This window comes from Salmo trutta, chromosome 12 (assembly GCF_901001165.1).
Source record: "Salmo trutta chromosome 12, fSalTru1.1, whole genome shotgun sequence".
Classification (NCBI taxonomy): Eukaryota; Metazoa; Chordata; class Actinopteri; order Salmoniformes; family Salmonidae; genus Salmo; species Salmo trutta.
In genome coordinates, this window is record NC_042968.1 from 9,895,928 (window position 1) to 9,916,166 (window position 20,239).

Consider the following 20,239-nt stretch of genomic DNA (forward strand, 5'->3'; position numbering starts at 1 on the left):
CCTGCGTTGTCTTGACTGTGTGCTTAGGGTTGTTGTCCTATTGGAAGGTGAACCTTCGCCCCAGTCTGAGGTCCCGAGCGCTCTGGAGCAGGTTTTCATCAAGGATCTCTCTGTACTTTACTTTGTTAATCTTTCCCTCGATCCTGACTAGTCTCCCAGTCCCTGCCTCTGAAAAATATCCCCACAGGATGATGCTGCCACCACCATGCTTCACTCTAAGGATGGTGCCAGGTTTCCTCCAGATGGGACGCTTGGCATTCAGGCCAAAGAATCTTGTTTCTCATGGTCTGAGAGTCTTTAGGTGCCTTTTGGCAAACTCCAAGCAGGCTTTCATGTGCCTTTTAATGAGGAGTGGCTTCCGTCTGGCCACTCTACCATAAAGACCTGATTGGTGGAGTGCTGCTGGTTGTCCTTCTGGAAGGTTCTCCCATCTCCACAGAGGAACTCTATCGTTCTGTCAGAGTGACCATCGGGTTCTTGGTCACCTCCCTTCTCCCCCGACTGCACAGTTTGGCCGGGCGGCCAGCTCTAGGAAGAGACTTGGTGGTTCCAACTGTTGGGTTCTGAAAATATGAAATATACTTATTCATGTCACTGAGGGAGAGAGGGGAATGTATAATGTTTACATTCTGTCCAGATATGTTATTGTTAGCCATCAGGGATCCTATGGGAGGAAAAAAGACACAGTATGGTACCAGTCAACATGACAGCTGTGAGTTGGGGAGGAGTGAGCACTTTGAGGCAGAAGTCAGGTCAGATGAAGTGAACAAGAACTGATATCACTAAGGTTCTGTCTTGCCACAAAGATGCATTGGCTGTTCAGATATGTAGGACACTCAGCAAAGGAGAAAGGGTTAAATATCAGTGCTTGTGTGAATATGTATTTTATCTTATGCAGCTGTATGACCCATTGTTTGAACATGATTTGAGTATATTAGCAGTAGCAATAAGGAGAGAGGTTGGTTTATGCCCTATTGGGGCGGGGAACCATGACAGATTATGTGGAAATAGGAAGACAATTTTGGTAATGTGTGTTATCAACAACAGTGATATTTGAGGTGTAACACTGAAATAAGACATTAGGTCATCCGTATTCTCCAGTAATACATTTGCAGACGCTATAGTATTGGTTCTAATACAAGGTACTAAGTGCCGTGACAAATTAATAGGCACACATACCCTAACTATTCTCCTGGGGATGTGGGTAGCTCTACCTTGGAAAATAGTTAATAGAAGGTGTGTATTAGAGATGGGAATGAAGAAATCGAAACACCTTGGACGCCGTCCAGGGAAGCGTCAGAATAATAACTATTGAAATGGTGACCAGTGGACCCGATGCTCCCTGTAAAGCGGAGCTAGAGGAAGAGAAGTTTAATAGAGCCATAGAGGCGCTGAAAAAAGCGCATGAGCATTCTACCAATTCGGCTCGAATATGGGGAAAATTTTGCAAACTGGATACAATTGGTCAGCATTTCCCGGCTAATGGAAAATTCCAATCTAATAGAGAATTCAGGGAGGCAATTGAGACTTGGCACATTGACATAAAACCAGAATCAAAAGCTCAATATACCAGCGTTTTGATATCAGCATTCTATCAACAAAAAATACAAACCGGTTAACCCGGAATTAGTAGATGTACTCAGCTGCAGAAAGACTGGGTACGTGAGTACATTGATAGAAGTTGTATGTCAGCTTTGATGGCAGGTTTGAAACCTGTAATCAAAACAGCAATTGTGGGGGTGGTGGACCAGCATTCTCACTGGGATGAAATAGTACAAGCGGCGTGGAGAGAGGAAGCTAATTCCGTTTACTCCGCAGATGTACGAGTGGATAATGCTGCCCCAGTGGAAGTCATTAACTGTGGTCTCAATGGCCAAGGTAGGACAAAGAAACAGAGAGGAAAGGGTAGCGAGCCTGCGCTAAGGCACAGGGGGTTAGCTCCCTGTTTTATATGTGGGACTATTGGTCATTGGAAGAATGAGTATAGAGTGGTAATGGAGACTACTGCACCCGCTGCATTCGGGGGGGATGCTGCAATTCAAGCATTTGCATCTTTGTCAAAACAACAGCAGCAAACACTCCTGAAAGCAGTGGGGTTAGATCAATAATGGTTCATAGAAATTACGTTTTCTATGTGAAGGAAGACTGATGAGATCACGTCTTACACAACTTTTTAGTAGATGCCAGGGATCAAATATTGCGGATTCCTTATGATGAGAAATTGGCTAAATTAATGCAGGAAAAAGTATTTCGGGTTGAAGAATCTAGGAGAAATGGAAATGGATTCTAAAGAAGTAACAAATAAAAATGATCTGGCCAAACACTCTTTGTAAACTAAGAAATCCTTGGGGGGGGTTTAATCTCGTGAGACATTTTATGTTGTTTTATTTTGAAATATATGTACATTTTATGTCGTCTTATTCTGAAATATATTTATAGAATGGACGAAAGGGAGGAGGGGTCACGAGAAATTAGCATTGGGGTTACCAAACCTAAAATGTACTTTTTTAGTTCATGCCATGTGGGTTCATGAACATGAAGTGCATTGTGGTGCGGTGGTTATGGAGAATCGTGGGGAAAAGAGACAAGGGAATCGTAAGACTCAGTGGCGAGATAATGTCGCAGTGTCTAAGGGTAGTACATGCCAAGTAAGGGATACATAAACAATGGGGTGGATAAAAAAATACATTTAATGATTGGAGTGAGTACAGTGGATTTACCATTATCACGTTTCGCTTGTAATTAATACTTTTGGATTGCTGATTAAGATGCAGCATGGTGAATGCAAACAAAATGTACACTCTTTTCCAGGAGAGGAGGGGGTTTCAATATCTCTCTTTGGAATGTTTCCAGACTGTGGTCTTGGGGAGAGCAGTTAGTGAAATTCGGCAGTTTTTTAAGTATAAAAGTATCCAAAGGGGCTCCCTCTGGTAAGGCCTGATCAATCTTATTAGAGATGATCGAGACAGGTGGGATTAAATTAGAATATAAAGGAGGGACATCAGTCTCTAGTCTATTTTACCATTACCTTATACCTTATGGGATACCATTATTTCCTTATGGAGTTATCAAGAGTTGTAATTATAAGTTGATTGGTTATTCTAATTTGTTTTTTATTGAGTTAACATGCAGTGTTTTTGAATCACAATGTGAATTATGTTTTCAAAGGGGAAATTACCAGTTCCCTGGGGCCCGGTCCTTTGGTAAATACACTAAAGTATTTTGTTCAGTCTGCATATAGAAGGAAAAAAATATGTTAATAAGGGTGACGGTTACTCCAAATGGATTGTGATATGTGTATTGCTGATTTCATTTTTGTCTTTGTTTCGATACAAATTTCACCAGATTGGGTCTGCCGGATTGTTGGTATTTCCCCCATGGTTTAGAGTTCTAACTCCCTGATCTGGTAACTCTTCGGAGAGGTCGTCAGTAAAATAAGGGAGTATGAACCAAGTTTGAAAAGTTTCAACAGTAACAGTATGTTGTTTAGCTCTTTGACATTTGTCTTAGAGATAATGGTATTAAGAAAATTGGGAATGTAATAATTAATCATACGGTGAATGGATGGTCTGGATATCCAGATTCAGAAGTGTCTTAAACTGTTGTTTTGCTCCGTCCTCTCTCGAGTAATGGCAAGGGTGGCGTCAGATGGTGTCTTAATACATGGAAGGGATCATTTGACCACGAACAGTGTGTGAACCTCAAAAACCTCCCTAGCCAGTTGGATAACGAGCGACAAAGACGTTCAATACGACCGTGACTTTTAACACTCATATCTGTGACCTGAGTCCGAGCCTGGGTACGGGCGGCAGGACGGCGTCATGAGTCCTGAGACCGCGCATGTGGTCGTCAGCATGGAGAGAGATCCCGTTCAAACTTCTCTCATGCTCGTGGAGTACTGGTGGGAAAAATGGACCAGACAGAATGGTGGTGGCGGCACAGGTGAGAGACTTGTGTATTTGGATTTAAAAAAATGTATGTGGATAATGATATCGGGACATTATCAAGGGCCATCAACTGTGACAGGCATGAGTTACATATGTGCCGTTGGGAAGATGAACTATAACACTATCTGAAGAAGAACCCATGAAGACACGCTAGAAAGATAAGTGCCGGGAGAAGGTGGGGTGGTCAACCGTGCCCGTAATTGTTTAGTTGGGGTGTCAGGTTTATTGAGGAGGAATGCACACTGCGAAATTCCTAGTAATTTAGACTATGAATGCATTGAGATACCGATCTTTCATTACCATGCCACTCGTAACAGGTAAACAGTGACAAATGGGGGTTGTAATGAGAAGAGTTATTACTGGCAATCAAAGGTCCCGTTTGAAAATGTACATTCTAACCGTGATGATGTGTGCTAGGTTGAGAAGCCTGAATAAAAGTGATAGACTCTAAGTAAAGCACTAAGGACTGTCATTCTAAATTTGGCTTGGATAATTTATAAAATGTTTTAATTATGATTCGGATAAAGCGAGAGAGAGCGCTACTCTCAAACTGTGAGGGGTGGGTGCACTGCTCTAACTTATTGGGTCTAGGGAGGGTTTTTCTCTCTAGAAACCTTAACTTTAAGTGTCCTCCGAGAGGGAGGTTATTAGAGAACTCACTGGATTGTCACGCCCTGATCTGTTTCACCTGTCCCTGTGATTGTCTCCACCCCCTCGCTTATTTTCCCCCAGTGTATTTATCCCTGTGTTTCCTGTCTCTCTGTGCCAGTTCGTCTTGTATGTTTCCAAGTCAACCAGCAGTTTTCCCGTTCTCCTGCTTTTTGCATTTCTCCTTTTTCTAGTCCTCCCGGTTTTGACCTTTGCCTTTTTCTGGACTTTGTACCCGCCTGCCTGACCATTCTGCCTGCCTTGACCACGAGCCTGTCTGCCACTCTGTACCTCCTGGACTCTGATCTGGTTTTGACCTTTTTGCCTGTCCACGACCATTCTCTTGCCTACCCCTTTGGATTATCAAACATTGTAAGACTCCAACCATCTGCCTCCTGTGTCTGCATCTGGGTCTTGCCTTGTGTCATGATTGGATGATAACTTGAGTCAACCATGAAGGGGATTTTGTTTTACAATGTCTTTATAATCCTAATGTTAAAGCATATCAATACATATGGATTGCTGGATGATACGGTACAATAAATTGCATACAAGGCTCATAGTCTGTGTCTTGCGTTGACACCCAAGGATGAAAATGAAGGAGACGGGCATGGAGACTAGCATCCCATGGGCATAGAACATAACGGATGGATGGTTCTTTCCACCGTCTTAGTCGCATCAAGAGTGGTGAGAAATTATTAAACATGTATTTTCTCTCTTCCTTGTTCAAGTCAATCTGTTTTTAGGTGTCGTGGAACACAAGAGTGATCATTGTTCCAAATGAGGGATTGGTGGAAATTGACTAATTGATTTGAGAATGTACATTCGGAAGTTTACATACACCGTAGCCCAAATACATTTAAACTCCGTTTTTCACAATTCCTGACATTTAATCCTAGTAAAATGTCCCTGTCTTAGGTCAGTTAGGATCACCTCTTTATTTTAAGAATGTGAAATGTCAGAATAATAGTAGAGAATGATTTATTTCAGCTTTTTTTTCTTTCTTCACATTCCCAGTGGGTCAGAAGTTTACATACACTCAATTAGTATTTGGTAGCATTGTCTTTAAATTGTTTAACTTGGGTCAAACATTTCGGGTAGCCTTCCACAAGCTTTCCACAACAAGTTGGGTGAATTTTGGCCCATTCCTCCCGACAGAGCAGGTGTAACTGTGTCAGGTTTGTAGGTCTCCTTGCTCGCACACACTTTTTCAGTTCTGCCCACACATTTTCTATAGGATTGAGGTCAGGGCTTTGTGATGGCCACTCTAATACCTTGACTTTGTTGTCCTTAAGCCATTTTGAAGTATGCTTGGGGTCATTGTCCATTTGGAAGACCCATTTGCGGCCAAGCTTTAACTTCCTGACTGATGTCTTGAGATGTTGCTTCAATATATCCACAGAATTTTACTTCCTCATGATGCTATCTATTTTGTGAAGTGCACCAGTCCATCCTGCAGCAAAGCACCTGCAGAACATGATGGTGTTCTTTGGCTTGCAAGCCTCCCCCTTTTTCCTCCAAACATAACGATGGTCATTATAGCCAAACAGTTCTATTTTTGTTTCATCAGACCAGAGGACATTTCTCCAAAAAGTACGATCTTTGTCCCCGTGTGCAGTTGCAAACCATAGTCTGGCTGTTTTCATGGCGGTTTTGGAGCAGTGGCTTCTTCCTTGCTGAGCGACCTTTCAGGTTATGTCGATATAGGACTCGTTTTACTGTGGATATGGATACTTTTGTACCTGTTTCCTCCAGGTATCTTCACAAGATCCTTTGCTGTTCTGGGATTGATTTGCACTTTTCGCACCAAAGTACGTTCATCTCTAGGAGACAAAGTGTCTCCTTCCTGAGCGATATGATGGCTGTGTGGTCCCATGGTGTTTATACTTGCGTACTATTGTTTGTACAGATGAATGTGGTACCTTCAGGTGTTTGGAAATTACTCCCAAGGATGAACCAGACTTGTGGAGGTCTCCAATTTATTTTCTGAGGTCTTGGCTGATTTATTTTGATTTTCCAATGATGTCAAGCAAAGAGGCACCGAGTTTGAAGGTAGGCCTTGAAATACATCCACAGGTACACCTCCAATAGGCTAATTTACATCATTTGAGTCAATCAGAAGCTTCTAAAGCCATGACATCATTTTCTGGAATTTTCCAAGCTGTTTAAAGGCACAGTCAACTCAGTGTATGTAAACTTCTGACCCACTGGAATTGTGATACAGTGAATTATAAGTGAAATAATCCGCCTGTAAACAATTGTTGGAAAAATTACTTGTGTCATGCACAAAATACATGTCCTAACTGACTTGTCAAAACTATAGTTTGTTAACAAGAAATTTGTTAAGTGGTTGAAAAACGAGTTTTAATGACTCCAACCTAAGTGTATGTAAACTTCCGACTTCAACTGTATGTTTATAACTGTAGAAGTGAATTAGGAGTAGCCAGCAGCATACCACCCTGCATCCCACTGCTGGCTTGCTTCTGAAGCTAAGCAGGGTTGGTCCTGGTCAGTCCATATCCCAGTGTTGTGATTGGGGACATTACCCTGTGTAGGGTGCTGTCTTTTGGATGGGATGTTAAATGGTTGTCCTGACTCTCTGAGGTCATTAAAGATCCCATGGCACTTATTGTTAGAGTAGGGGGTGTTAACCCCGGTGTCCTGGCTAAATTCCCAAGCTGTCCCTTGTAGCATCATGGTCACCTAATCATCCCTAGCTTCCAATTGGCTCATTCATCCTGCTCCCCTGTAACTATTCCCCAGGTTGTTGCTGTAAATGAGAATGTGTTCTCAGTCAACTTACCTGGTAAAATAAAAAAGGAGTAGTGACTATTGTGTTATGGGGGTTAGACGGAATGAGATATGGGCAAATGCATTTGTTGCAGGAGGTGAGGGTCATACAAGGCCTGTGTTTGAGACAGAATGTTTACATCGGGCTGTTAAATGGGATGGAATGTGACGGGGTGGAGATCTGTGGGGGCTCATAGATTAAGGTTGGGGTGATAGTCTCTGGGGATGATACCACTCAATGTATATTGTTACAGGAGATAGCTCGTAGGAGAGGGAGACAGTTAACTGTGCACAATATAGAGACTATTATGAAATTGAACATTTCACATACCCAGATCATGGTGAGAGTAGCAGAGATAGTGTCGGCACATCAGACATTACTGTCAACTTTCAAGAAACCTGTGACTCAAAGTTTTGTTAGGTTGCATACTATTCCAACATCATTAATCTCTTCCCCATTTCTAACAGCCAGCAAACGCTTGACATATCTCCCAGAAGATTGGGACCGATCTAACCTGAGAACAAGAGAGTATTATCCAGAGGTATAGACTGTAGAAGAACACATAAGGTCAATGGAGATAGGTGGCAAGGGGCCCGGGTAGGAGTATATGAAAGGGTCAGTCCTAGATCTATCTGTGAACCACACACAGTAGAAGAGCAGGGGACAGATTCCATGCCGTAACTATACTCACAGCAGTCGGTGAAGGGACAATAACTGAAGGAGAGGTAGTAGTAGCGAAGGATGCTATAGTAACAGCATGGAACTGGACTACGGCGCAAATGAGAGGTATTGTGAAGTATGCGTCATGTGCAGTGTTAGGAGTAGCAGGAGTTACTTTAATAGCATTGTTGGGATATCATCTTCTGAGGGTATTGATGTTGAAACGTATATACAGTGCCGAGTTACCTCAAGATGAGGTAAAGTTGATTAAGGCCACTGCATGTATATATCGGGTGGCCATGGAGGAGGAAGGAGACGGGGAGCAAAGTGAGAATGACATGGCTTGGGAACACCTCTCGGAGCCTGTGGTCTGACGGGGAAACTGGGTGAAAGCACAAGTTTATTTTTTATTTTTAGGATCATCATTTTTGCCAAATCCAGTAGAAGAGTACCCTGAAGGCATAGGCGGGTGAAGAGAGAATAGGACTTGTCATGTTATCAAACTTTTGGTTTTTCTTTGCATACAATACCGTGCATAGTTTAACACATTATTAAAACTGCTATGTATTGTGTTTCTTTTTGCTTTTCAAGTCTTGTGCTATCACTCTCTTAGGAACCAGAAGGAGAACGTTTGAATGGGAGAAGTCAACAGCTCCAGCGGACATGTTATTATCAGTGCACGATGAGAAATGGAAATAGGAGTGTGCATGATGTGACTATAGAACAGAGGCCATACGTCTCTGCGTTTGTAAACCTCACTGTGAATATTAATCATGTTTCATTTTTTGTTCATGTTTTATTATCATTGTTTGTTCATTTTTAAGTCAGTAGGAAGCTAATGTTCAAGAGGAGGGATTGTTGGGTTCTAAAAATATGAAATATACTTATTCATGTCACTGAGGGAGAGGGGAATGTATAACGTTTACATTCTGTCCAGATATGTTATTGTTAGCCATCAGGGATCCTATGGGAGGAAAAAAGACACAGTCTGGTACGAGTCAACATGATAGCCGTGAGTTGGGGAGGAGCGAGGAATTTGGGGCAAAGGTCAGGTCAGATGAAGTGAAGAAGAACAGATATCACTAAGGTTCTGTCTTGTAACAGAGATGCATTGGCTGTTCAGATGTGTATGAGGAGACTCAGCATAGGAGAAAGGGTTAAATATCAGTGCTTGTGTGACTATGTCTTATGCAGCTGTATGACCCAATGGGGGAATAAACTTGGTTTGAGCTTTATTAAGCGTCTGTGATATTTTATATGGCTCATTTAGAACCTAACACAATCTTCTTCCATTTAAGAATGATGGAGGCCACTGTGTTCTTTGGGACCTTCAATGCTTCATACATTTTTTGGTACCTTTCCCCAGATCTGTGCCTCGACACAATCCTGTTTCGGAGCTCTACGGACAATTACTTCGACCTCATGGCTTGGTTTTTGCTCTGACATGCACTGTCAACTGTGTGTGGTATGTGCCTTTACAAATCATGTCCAATCAATTTAATTTACCACAGGTGGTCTCCAATCAACTTGTAGAAACATCTCAAGGATGATCAATGGAAACAGGATGCACCTGAGCTCAATTTCGACTTTGATAGCAAAGGGTCTGAATACTTATATAAATAAGGTATTTCTGTTTATTTTTAATACATTTTCAAAAATGTCTAAACCTGTTTTTCCGTTGTCATTATGGGGTATTATGTGTAGACTGAGTGTTTTTATTTATTTAATCCATTTTAAAATAAGGCTGTAAGGTAACAAAATGTGGAAAAAGTTAAGGGGTCTGAAAACTTTCTGAAGGCATTGTACTGTAGCTGCCTGCATCTCTGCAGTACCCAACCAGCAAACACGGAACATTCCCACGACATTATATCCCATTACGTTTTAGTTTGGGTTTTATCTAACATTAGGATGATAACATCCCAAAAACATTCAAATAATGTTTTTTTTTTTTTTTAATGAAATATCCTTGGAATGTTCTAACACTCACTAAAATGTTGTGCACAACATCTGTAACAGCCACCACAGAACATTACCCCAAGGTTCTTATTAGGTTTCCAGGTAATGTAATAACATTTGTTCTGGGAATGTTCTACCAACATCAGGTGAATGTTTTATACACACATTGTATAAACATCAACACAACTGCATAGTCTTTGTGTTGTAATGTTGGGGGAAACCTATTGAATGTTCTGGGAACACTCACAGAACCAATTTTGGTTTGCTGGGCATCCTGACTGGCTAGCGGGCACGTTGACATCACTGCAACGATGGCATCAAAACAAGGGACTACTTGCTGCACCTCTCCTGTAAATTTGGGAGTGAACTAGCTATGCAAATATAATGATTCTGCAGGCTGTCTTACACTACAGCACCATAAATGAACAGATATATTAAATTGATTGATTGGGGGGAAATTCCAGCCTAGGGTTTCTCCTCCTAATTGAGAGGAGAAGTGAAGTTATCCTACCGGTAATACATATACAGTGTATGTGGCGTGTCAAAACAAAGTCCAGTCTTCCATTAATACTGATCTGTAACACGTCTGAGGTCAGTATTAATGCAGAGAAAGGTCTGAAGGCAATAAAGGGCCATATATCACAGTGTAGGTTAATGGGATTATTCTACAGGGCAACTCATTATGGTTATATATGATTCACGGGACTGCTTACACAATGCTTTCCCGGGACTCTTTCCCCCGAGCTGGTGCTTTATAAAGATTGATTTCATCTAAAAGAAGGCAGCAGGGAAAATAAATGAGCAGAGAGTAGAGACATCAAAATCAATCACTAGATCAGTGATGAATTGAAACAGCACACCCTTGAATAATAACTGAATCATTTGATATGATATCTGATTGAGAGAGAGAGGGTGAGAGAGAAAAAGAGAGAGAGAGAGATACATACAGTTGAAGTCGGAGGTTTACATACACCTTAGCCAAATATATTTAAACTCTTGTTTTTCACAATTCCTGACATAAAATTCCCTGTTTTAGGTAAAGGATCACCACTTTATTGTAAGAATGTGAAATGTCAGAAAAATAGTAGAGAGAATTATATATTTCAGCTTTTATTTCTTTCATCACATTCCCAGCGGGTCAGAACTTTACGTACACTCAATTAGTATTTGGTAGCATTGCCTTTAAATTGTTTAACTTTGGTCAAATGTTTCGGGTAGCCTTCCACAAGCTTCCCACAATAAGTTGGGTGAATTTTGGCCCATTCCTCCTGACAGAGCTGGTGTAAATGAGTCAAGTTTGTAGGTCTCCTTGCTCGTGTGACAGGTTAAAGGAAATACTCATATCCTGTTATACATTAAAAAGTATTAGTAAGTTCATAGTATGTGAGGATCTTAAAACATCTAAGGTTAAAAAGATCATGCATTCTGTATTAGTTGATAGAGATTGATAACATTCATATAATTGTGTTAAAGTTAAAATCCATCAAGTGTACAAAAGGTAAGAATTGTAAAAGGAATGTGTAAACGTTATATTGATTACTTTATTTTGTGGTGCCTAATTGAAGGGGAAAAGTGTTAATCTGTGATCTACTAAATGCTCTTTAATCCATGAGTCTGAGACCGATTGCTCTGGTCTCCACCTAAGTTCACGGGGAAATCGCGGTCTTTTCCTCATTACAGTAAAAGTTCTCGTTGAGGAAACAATACCGTATCACTCTCGTGATTATTTCTCCCCTTTTTCAGGTACGATATTGATGATAAAACTGAGTCATTTAAATGTAATAACTCGCTAACATGTCAAGAGTGTTTAAGGTGTGTCTTGGTAACATCTTGAGAAAGTTAGAGTTACGTTTGCAGAGTAATGTGAGCCCTGCTCGGTTGCAGCTAAGGCTAGCTTCGTACTGAGAGTAGCTGCCATTTTATGTCGATCGTGAATGAACATGTGAATGAACATGTGCGTTGCTAATAAGATATGTTGCGGTGTTATGTGTATAAGGGTTTTTCAAACACTTGATTGACTGTTGATAAATTGAGTTATGGTTTACTGAGTTAAAGCTTTGTGCTTGACAGTTATATTGAAATGAGTGTATGTTTCAGTGAATTAGTGTATACGGTTGTGACTTGAATAAGCCTTGTACCCTACAACACTAGCTCTTTCCTGTAGATCTGTTGTTTTGTAAAATGTGTTACCTTTGTAAAATGTGTTACTTTGGTAAAATGATTACAGTAAAAGTTCTCGTTGAGGAAACAATACCGTATCACTCTCGTGATTATTTCTCCCCTTTTTCAGGGGCGTAACACTCGCACACGCTTCTTCAGTTCTGCCCACAAATTCTCTATAGGATTGAGGTCAGGGCTGAGGTCAGTATTAATGCAGAGAAAGGTCTGAAGGCAATAAAGGGCCATATATCACAGTGTAGGTTAATGGGTGGCCAGTCCAATACCTTGACTTTGTTGTCCTTCAGCCATTTTTCCACAACTTTGGAAGTATGCTTGGGGTCATTGTCCATTTGGAATACCCATTTGCAGCCAAGCTTTAACTTCCTGACTGATGTCGTGAGATGTTGCTTCAATATATCCACATAATTTTACTTCCTCATAATGCCATCTATTTTGTGAAATGCACCAGTCCCTCCTGTAGCAATGCACTCCCTCAACATGATGCTGCCACCCCCGTGCTTCACGGTTGGGATGGTGTTCTTCGGCTTGCAAGCCTCTCCCTTTTTCCTCCAAACATAACGATAGTTATTATGGCCGAACAGTTCTATTTTTGTTTCATCAGAACAGAGGACATTTCTCCAAAAAGTACGATCTTTGTCCCCATGTGCAGTTGCAAACCGTAGTCTGGCTGTTTTCATGGCGGTTTTGGAGCAGTGGCTTCTTCCTTGCTGAGCGGCCTTTCAAATTATGTCGATATAGGACTCGTTTTACTGTGGATATAGATACTTTTGTGCCTGTTTCCTCCAGCATCTTCATGGTCCTTTGCTGTTGTTCTGGGATTGATGTGCACTTTTCGCACCAAAGTACGATCATCTCTAGGAGACAGAACGTGTCTCCTTCCTGAACGGTATGACGGCTGCGTGGTCCCATGGTGTTAATACTTGCGTACTATTGTTTGTACAGATGAACGTGGTACCTTCAGGCGTTTGGAAATTGCTCCCAAGGATGAACCAGACTTGTGGAGGTCTACAATTCATTTTCTGAGGTCTTGGCTGATTTCTTTTGATTTTCCCATGATGTCAAGCAAAGAGGCACTGAGTTTGAAGGTAGGCCTTGAAATACATTCACAGGTACACCTCCAATTGACTCAAATTATGTCAATTAGCATATCAGAAACTTCTAAAGCCATGACATCATTTTCTGCTGTTTAAAGGCACAGTCAATTTAGTGTATGTAATCTTCTCACCCACTGGAATTGTGATACAGTGAATTATAAGTGAAATAATCTGTCTGTAAACAATTGTTGGAAAAATGACTTGTGTCTCGCACAAAGTAGATGTCCTAACCGACTTGCCAAAACTATACAGTTGGAGTTGGAAGTTTACATACACTTAGGTTGGAGTCATTAAAACTCGTTTTCAGCCACTCCACAAATTTCTTGTTAACAAACTATAGTTTTGGCAAGTCGGTTAGGACATCTACTTTGTGCATAACACAAGTAATTTTTCCAACAATTGTTTACAGACATATTATTTCACTTATAATTTCACAATGATTATTTCACAATGTTGTTGATCTCCCTACCACAGCCACTAGCCTCTAATGGTTTTAAAGACACCATTAGCTTCATGGTGAAATCCCTGAGCTGTCACAGTTGACTTGGACTGGTGTAAGGCGGAATCAGATGCAGGAGACAGGTGCTGGAGTTGAGTGTCCTTTTAATAATTTGACACACAAAAAACAAAACCCCGAGGTACAGGGCGCTACAGACAGACTGCCTGGGAAAAACACATTCCCGATATTGCAACTATATATACTGCTCAAAAAAATAAAGGGAACACTTAAACAACACAATGTAACTCCAAGTCAATCACACTTCTGTGAAATCAAACTGTCCACTTAGGAAGCAACACTGATTGACAATATTTTTCACATGCTGTTGTGCAAATGGAATAGACAACAGGTGGAAATTATAGGCAATAAGCAAGACACCCCCAATAAAGGAGTGGTTCTGCAGGTGGTGACCACAGACGACTTCTCAGTTCCTATGCTTCCTGGCTGATGTTTTGGACACTTTTGAATGCTGGCGGTGCTTTCACTCTAGTGGTAGCATGAGACGGAGTCTACAACCCACACAAGTGGCTCAGGTAGTGCATCTCATCCAGGATGGCACATCAATGCGAGCTGTGGCAAGAAGGTTTGCTGTGTCTGTCAGCGTAGTGTCCAGAGCATGGAGGCGCTACCAGGAGACAGGCCAGTACATCAGGAGACATGGAGGAGGCCGTAGGAGGGCAACAACCCAGCAGCAGGACCGCTACCTCCACCTTTGTGCAAGGAGGAGCAGGAGGAGCACTGCCAGAGCCCTGCAAAATTACCTCTAGCAGACCACAAATGTGCATGTGTCTGCTCAAACGGTCAGAAACAGACTCCATGAGGGTGGTATGAGGGCCCGACGTCCACAGGTGGGGGTTGTGCTTACAGCCCAACACCGTGCAGGACGTTTGGCATTTGCCAGAGAACACCAAGATTGGCAAATTCGCCACTGGCGCCCTGTGCTCATCACAGATGAAAGCAGGTTCACACTGAGCACATGTGACAGATGTGACAGAGTCTGGAGACGCCGCGGAGAACGTTCTGCTGCCTGCAACATCCTCCAGCATGACCGGTTTGGTGGTGGGTCAGTCATGGTGTGGGGTGGCATTTCTTTGGGGGGCCGCACAGCCCTCCATGTGCTCGCCAGAGGTAGCCTGACTGCCATTAGGTACCAAGATGAGATCCTCAGACCCCTCAGACTGGGTTCCTCCTAATGCAAGACAATGCTAGACCTCATGTGGCTGGAGTGTGTCAGCAGTTCCTGCAAGAGGAAGGCATTGATGCTATGGACTGGCCCGCCCGTTCCCCAGACCTGAATCCAATTGAGCACATCTGGGACATCATGTCTCGCTCCATCCACCAACGCCACGTTGCACCACAGACTGTCCAGGAGTTGGCGGATGCTTTAGTCCAGGTCTGGGAGGAGATCCCTCAGGAGACCATCCGCCACCTCATCAGAAGCATGCCCAGGCGTTGTAGGGAGGTCATACAGGCACGTGGAGGCCACACACACTACTGAGCCTCATTTTGACTTGTTTTAAGGACATTACATCAAAGTTGGATCAGCCTGTAGTGTGGTTTTCCACTTTAATTTTGAGTGTGACTCCAAATCCAGACCTCCATGGGTTGATAAATTGGATTTCCATTGATTATTTTTGTGTGATTTTGTTGTCAGCACATTCAACTATGTAAAGAAAAAAGTATTTAATAAGATTATTTCATTCATTCAGATCTAGGATGTGTTATTTTAGTGTTCCCTTTATTTTTTTGAGCAGTGTATATTAGCGGCACAAAAAAGGCACGGGCGCAACCCGGTAAATCCTCTCTTCCTTAAACTGTCAGAAAACAAACCCGTAATAAAACACGGACCACCGTCCTGAGTGGACAATCAACAATCCCGCACAAAATCCCAACTGAAAACACACCTTAAATAAATCCCCACTAATGACAACACAAAACAGGTGCGGAACAGACAGACAAAACTAAACGACAGAAACAACGATCGGTGGCAGCTAATAGGCCGGCGACGACGACCGCCGAGCGCCGCCCGACCGAGGAGGGGCGCCACTTTCGTTGGATCCTGTGACATGAGCGGTTTCCTTTCTCTCTGGCAACTGAGTTAGGAAGTATCTTTGAAGTGATAGGGTGTATCGATATACCATCCAAAGTGGAATGAATAATAACTTCAACATCCTCAAAGGGATATTCAATGTCTGCTTTTTACATTTTTACCCATCTACCAATAGGTGCACTTCTTTGCGAGGCATTAGAAAACCTCTGGTCTTTGTGGTTGAATCGGTTTGAAATTCACTGCTCGGCTGAAGGATCTTACAGATAATTGTATGTGTGTGGGGTACAGAGACAAGGTAGTCATTAAAAAGTCATGTTAAGCACCATGCAACTTATTATGTGACTTGTTAAGCAATATTTTTTACTCCTGAACTTGTTTTGGCTTGCCATAACAAACGGGTTGAATACTTATTGACAAGACATATCAGCATTTCATTTTCAATTCATCTTTAAGAATTTTTAAAAACATTCCACTTTGACATTATGGGGTATTGTGTGTACGCCAGTGACACAAAATCTAAATTGAATCAGTTTTAAATTCAGGCTGTAACACAACAAAATGTGGAAAAAGTCAAAGGGTGTGAATATCTCATGCACAAAGTAGATGTCCTAACCGACTTGCCAAAACTCTAGTCTGTTAACAAGACATTTGTGGAGTGGTTGAAAAACCGAGTTTTAATGACTCCAGCCTAAGTGTATGTAAACGTCCGACTTCAACTGTATATACAGCCTGATATTTCTGAAGGCGTCAAGTCAAAGTCTCACTCAGAAAAGAAGACAACTCTTGTTGTGTATCAAGCATCTGGGCATGGTTAGCATCATTCTTAATTTAGCGTGATTCTTCACTGCCCAAAACAGAGATGCTCATTAGCCTTTGCCCTGTCATTAAGAGGCCTTTTTAGAAACATCATTAGAGCAAATTTCCGCTGTTGCGCTCACAATCTCACATACTGGAGAGGGCCATGACTGTGCCAAATAGTTAAGTGTCGGATTATATTTTGTTGTTTAATTAATACACCTGCTAAACTCCTAGTCGACACTATGCACCTACCAATTGGTAGTAGTGATTAGTAGTCCTGCTGAATTCAGCAGTATGAGCTCAGTCCTACTATCCAGGAAGTGATGAATTTTGTAGTGCTGTGCCTGTAAAGACATCTCTGAGAGCACCAGCAGCAGCAGAGTGCCACATGGCCAGGCCTCCAGGGCCCAGTGCTGTAGCCAATGCACCATGGATGCCTTGGGTCATCCAGCTGGCTGTGCTTCACATTGGGAGACACGTGTCTGGGACGTCATATTGCCCATGTGCATGATACAGGATGTGTTGTGGAGGCTTCTCCAGAGAATGCCTTAGGTGAAGCTGGGTTTGTGTGTATGTGTGTGTGAGAGTGGGCGAGATTGAGCGAGAGTGAGCGAGAGCAATAAAGAAAGAAAGAAAGAAAGAAAGAAAGTGAGCAAGTGTGTACGTACGTGTGCGTCTGCTGTTTAGCTGAGTGAATGGCATATCGTCAGGGCTTGGGTCTTTGGAGCACTTTGATTGTGTTTGATTGCTGCTCCTCCATGCAGCAGTAAATCGTGCTGACCTTCTCCAAACCTGCCCTTGGGCCCGTGACACAGGACCTCACAGAGAGCGCACAGCCTGCTCACTCGATGCAGAGGGTCACACCAGTCCAGAACACCAGGGCTGCGTACTGTATATAATCAATGTACCCTCGCTCCCTCACTCTCTTAATCTCAATTTGGCATAACTACGTCTCTAACACATTTTTATGACTTTCTCGATCATTACCGTTTCATCTTTATTTCTTTGACTTTGCATTGGTATTGAACACACCATTCCCTTTCCATTCTCTTTCTCATCCACCCTCCCTTTCTCACACAGGACTCATTCCAGTTTTGTACCACAGATTACAATAATTATAGCCCACATTTAGTCCAAATGTTCTCTCCTCGTGCTCAGATAATAGTGCTAACGGTGGTAGTCTGTTCCCTTGGTGCCTTTTGTGTTTATATGACAGTTGTGTACTCCCTGATCAAGATTCGTAAGAGTAGAACGCATTTCTCACTGTCTTTATGTTCGCTCCCATAAGACTCCACTCCTATCCTGCCACCCCCTGCCCTGTCTTTCCGTTGAACATTAAACAGGACCATCGATAAAGCTCCCTGTGATTTAAATTCACAATATCATTCCGTTCCTCCTCAAGTGCTTTGCAATCCAGACGAAGCCAAGTAGTACACCCACACACTATATATTTCTCAGAGGACTTTGGTGTTCTCAAACAGTGGAACTGTCCACTGTACGACGGTATCAACCTCAATATGATATAACTCCGGAAATATGAACGGTGGTGCGTGAGTGTGATTGTGTGAGAGAGAGGAACAGACGGAGAGAAAAAGAGAGAAAGAGAAGAGAGTGTGTGTGTGAGGAGGGGGGGGGGCACAGGGAGCGAGAGAGAGCGGGAGAGGTGATTGTTATAAATTGTGTATGTGTGATGTTTGTGCGCCCTGTGGGGTTAGCAGGCCCCAGCTGGAGAGAGAGTGGGAGAAGAAAACCGAGCGAGGGCATCTTTCCTGGCACATTATTCCGGTTAGACAGAGGAACTCAAGAGGCTTTACTCTCAGGAGATGCTAGAAAAAAACAGGAGTTGAACAGCATCGCCGCTAGGAGCGTAATACAAAACAGTGTGGTACGAACCGAACAATATTAAAATGACACACAACCAGCATCTCTATCTCTCTCAGAGGAGAGATCGGGATAACACAAACAAACAAGTCTCTGAACATCTTATGAAGTTCATTATTTTCTCAAATGACAGATTTAAGATATAATAACCACAGCGTAAATTCCGTGGGGATTTAAAAAAAATGTTTTAACACAGAAGACGAACCACAGCTAATTAACACATCTTCAGCACCAACCCAAGCAGGTGCTGATCACGCTTAACACACGGCACGTGGAAGTGTTTCGCAGATTCTTTTGTCAATTCTTCACAAGACAATTCACACTTCACCGAGTAGCCCTTTCAACATATCTATCACATATCGCGTTGGAATGGACAACCTTGTGAGGAAAAAGTCCAATGCGGTTCCTCGTGTTCGATACGTCGACGCTGAGCTGATTCGGTGGGACATGACGAACATACAGTACAGTAACAACAGCGGAAGTTATTCAGTACACACGGCACGTTCCCGTATGACCTCAATACAAGATAATCACGCTTAGGCCCATGTTGTCCTGACATGTACGGTACATACCAAGGCCACATCCTGTGCATCAATTGGCCGTGTGCTTGTCTACCCATGTGAAACCTTACTGGATCTAAGGTGACTATTATGATACTGATAGATGATGACAGGGCCTGCTTTAAATAAGTCTATAGACTCTATATAAGCTAGAGGGAGCACAACATTGAGACATCAGCCTGACGCAAAGAGAATGTCTGGATGTCTTATGGTAACTGTACTGAAGATGACTGCGCTATGAATATATATAAGGGACATCCACCACTGAGTACATTGTGCAGGTGAGGAGAAGATGAAGGCTGTTGCGTTTGCATGTGTATTACCCAGTATGAGAGGTACACGGTTATGTGGATAGCCATATAAGGACTCCTCTCCCTGCATTCAATGATCACAGGCCTCCCTGACGTGGTGGGCATTCTCTCAACGTGACGAGGAAAACAAATGTCCACCTTGTATGTGTCTAGAAGATTAACCTATTGTATGCCAGAGAAGAGCAGAGATATTTTGCAGATGGCTGATTTCTGCTCTGACTTCAAGGATATCTATATTCATTTATTTCAATTCTGAAATATTACAATATTAAAAAGAAGAAAAGATCTAGCTCTACATCCACCTCTAACAATATGCATTGGTTTTACGAATGAAAAGGACTATGAGAGTGTTCTTGATTTACTTGGATTCAATATTAGATTTCCTTATTATAAATCAGCAATCCATCAAAGACTTCAATAACAACAAAATCCCAACTTCATCTCCAAAGATGAAGGTATCCCCTGAGCAGGACATAAACAAGTCTGGTACTGGAAGACAGGCTTATATCCCAGGCCAGAACACTGACTACCACTAGATGGCAGTTCCATGTCTTACGTCATGCAAGCCTCCATACCTCCTACAAGCAACACAGGATCCACCATGGGACTCCCATTCACACAGATTTATCACTTGCATTAATAGGTGACACAACTCTTTGCTTATTTTCCTGAGTGTGTCCCGTGTGGCACAGGTAGGTTTGCAAAGATAGTGGCAGTTTACCAAAGCTACCAGAATCGTCAATAATTTTGGTAATTAACAGAAAATCTATGACAATCTATCGTGACTTTGGCAATTTATACTTCAATAACTTCAAAAGATGTATTCATATATAGTAAAAAAAAATATTAAATGCATATCGTCC

General features: G+C 42.2%; 1 protein-coding gene across 4 annotated transcripts in view; it reads right to left on the reverse strand.

Annotated features, from left to right (window-relative positions):
- Positions 1 to 20,239, reverse strand: part of LOC115202909 (protein BEAN1) — a 59,642-nt gene that overhangs the window by 22,014 nt on the left and 17,389 nt on the right. The gene's annotated exons all lie outside the window — the stretch shown is intronic.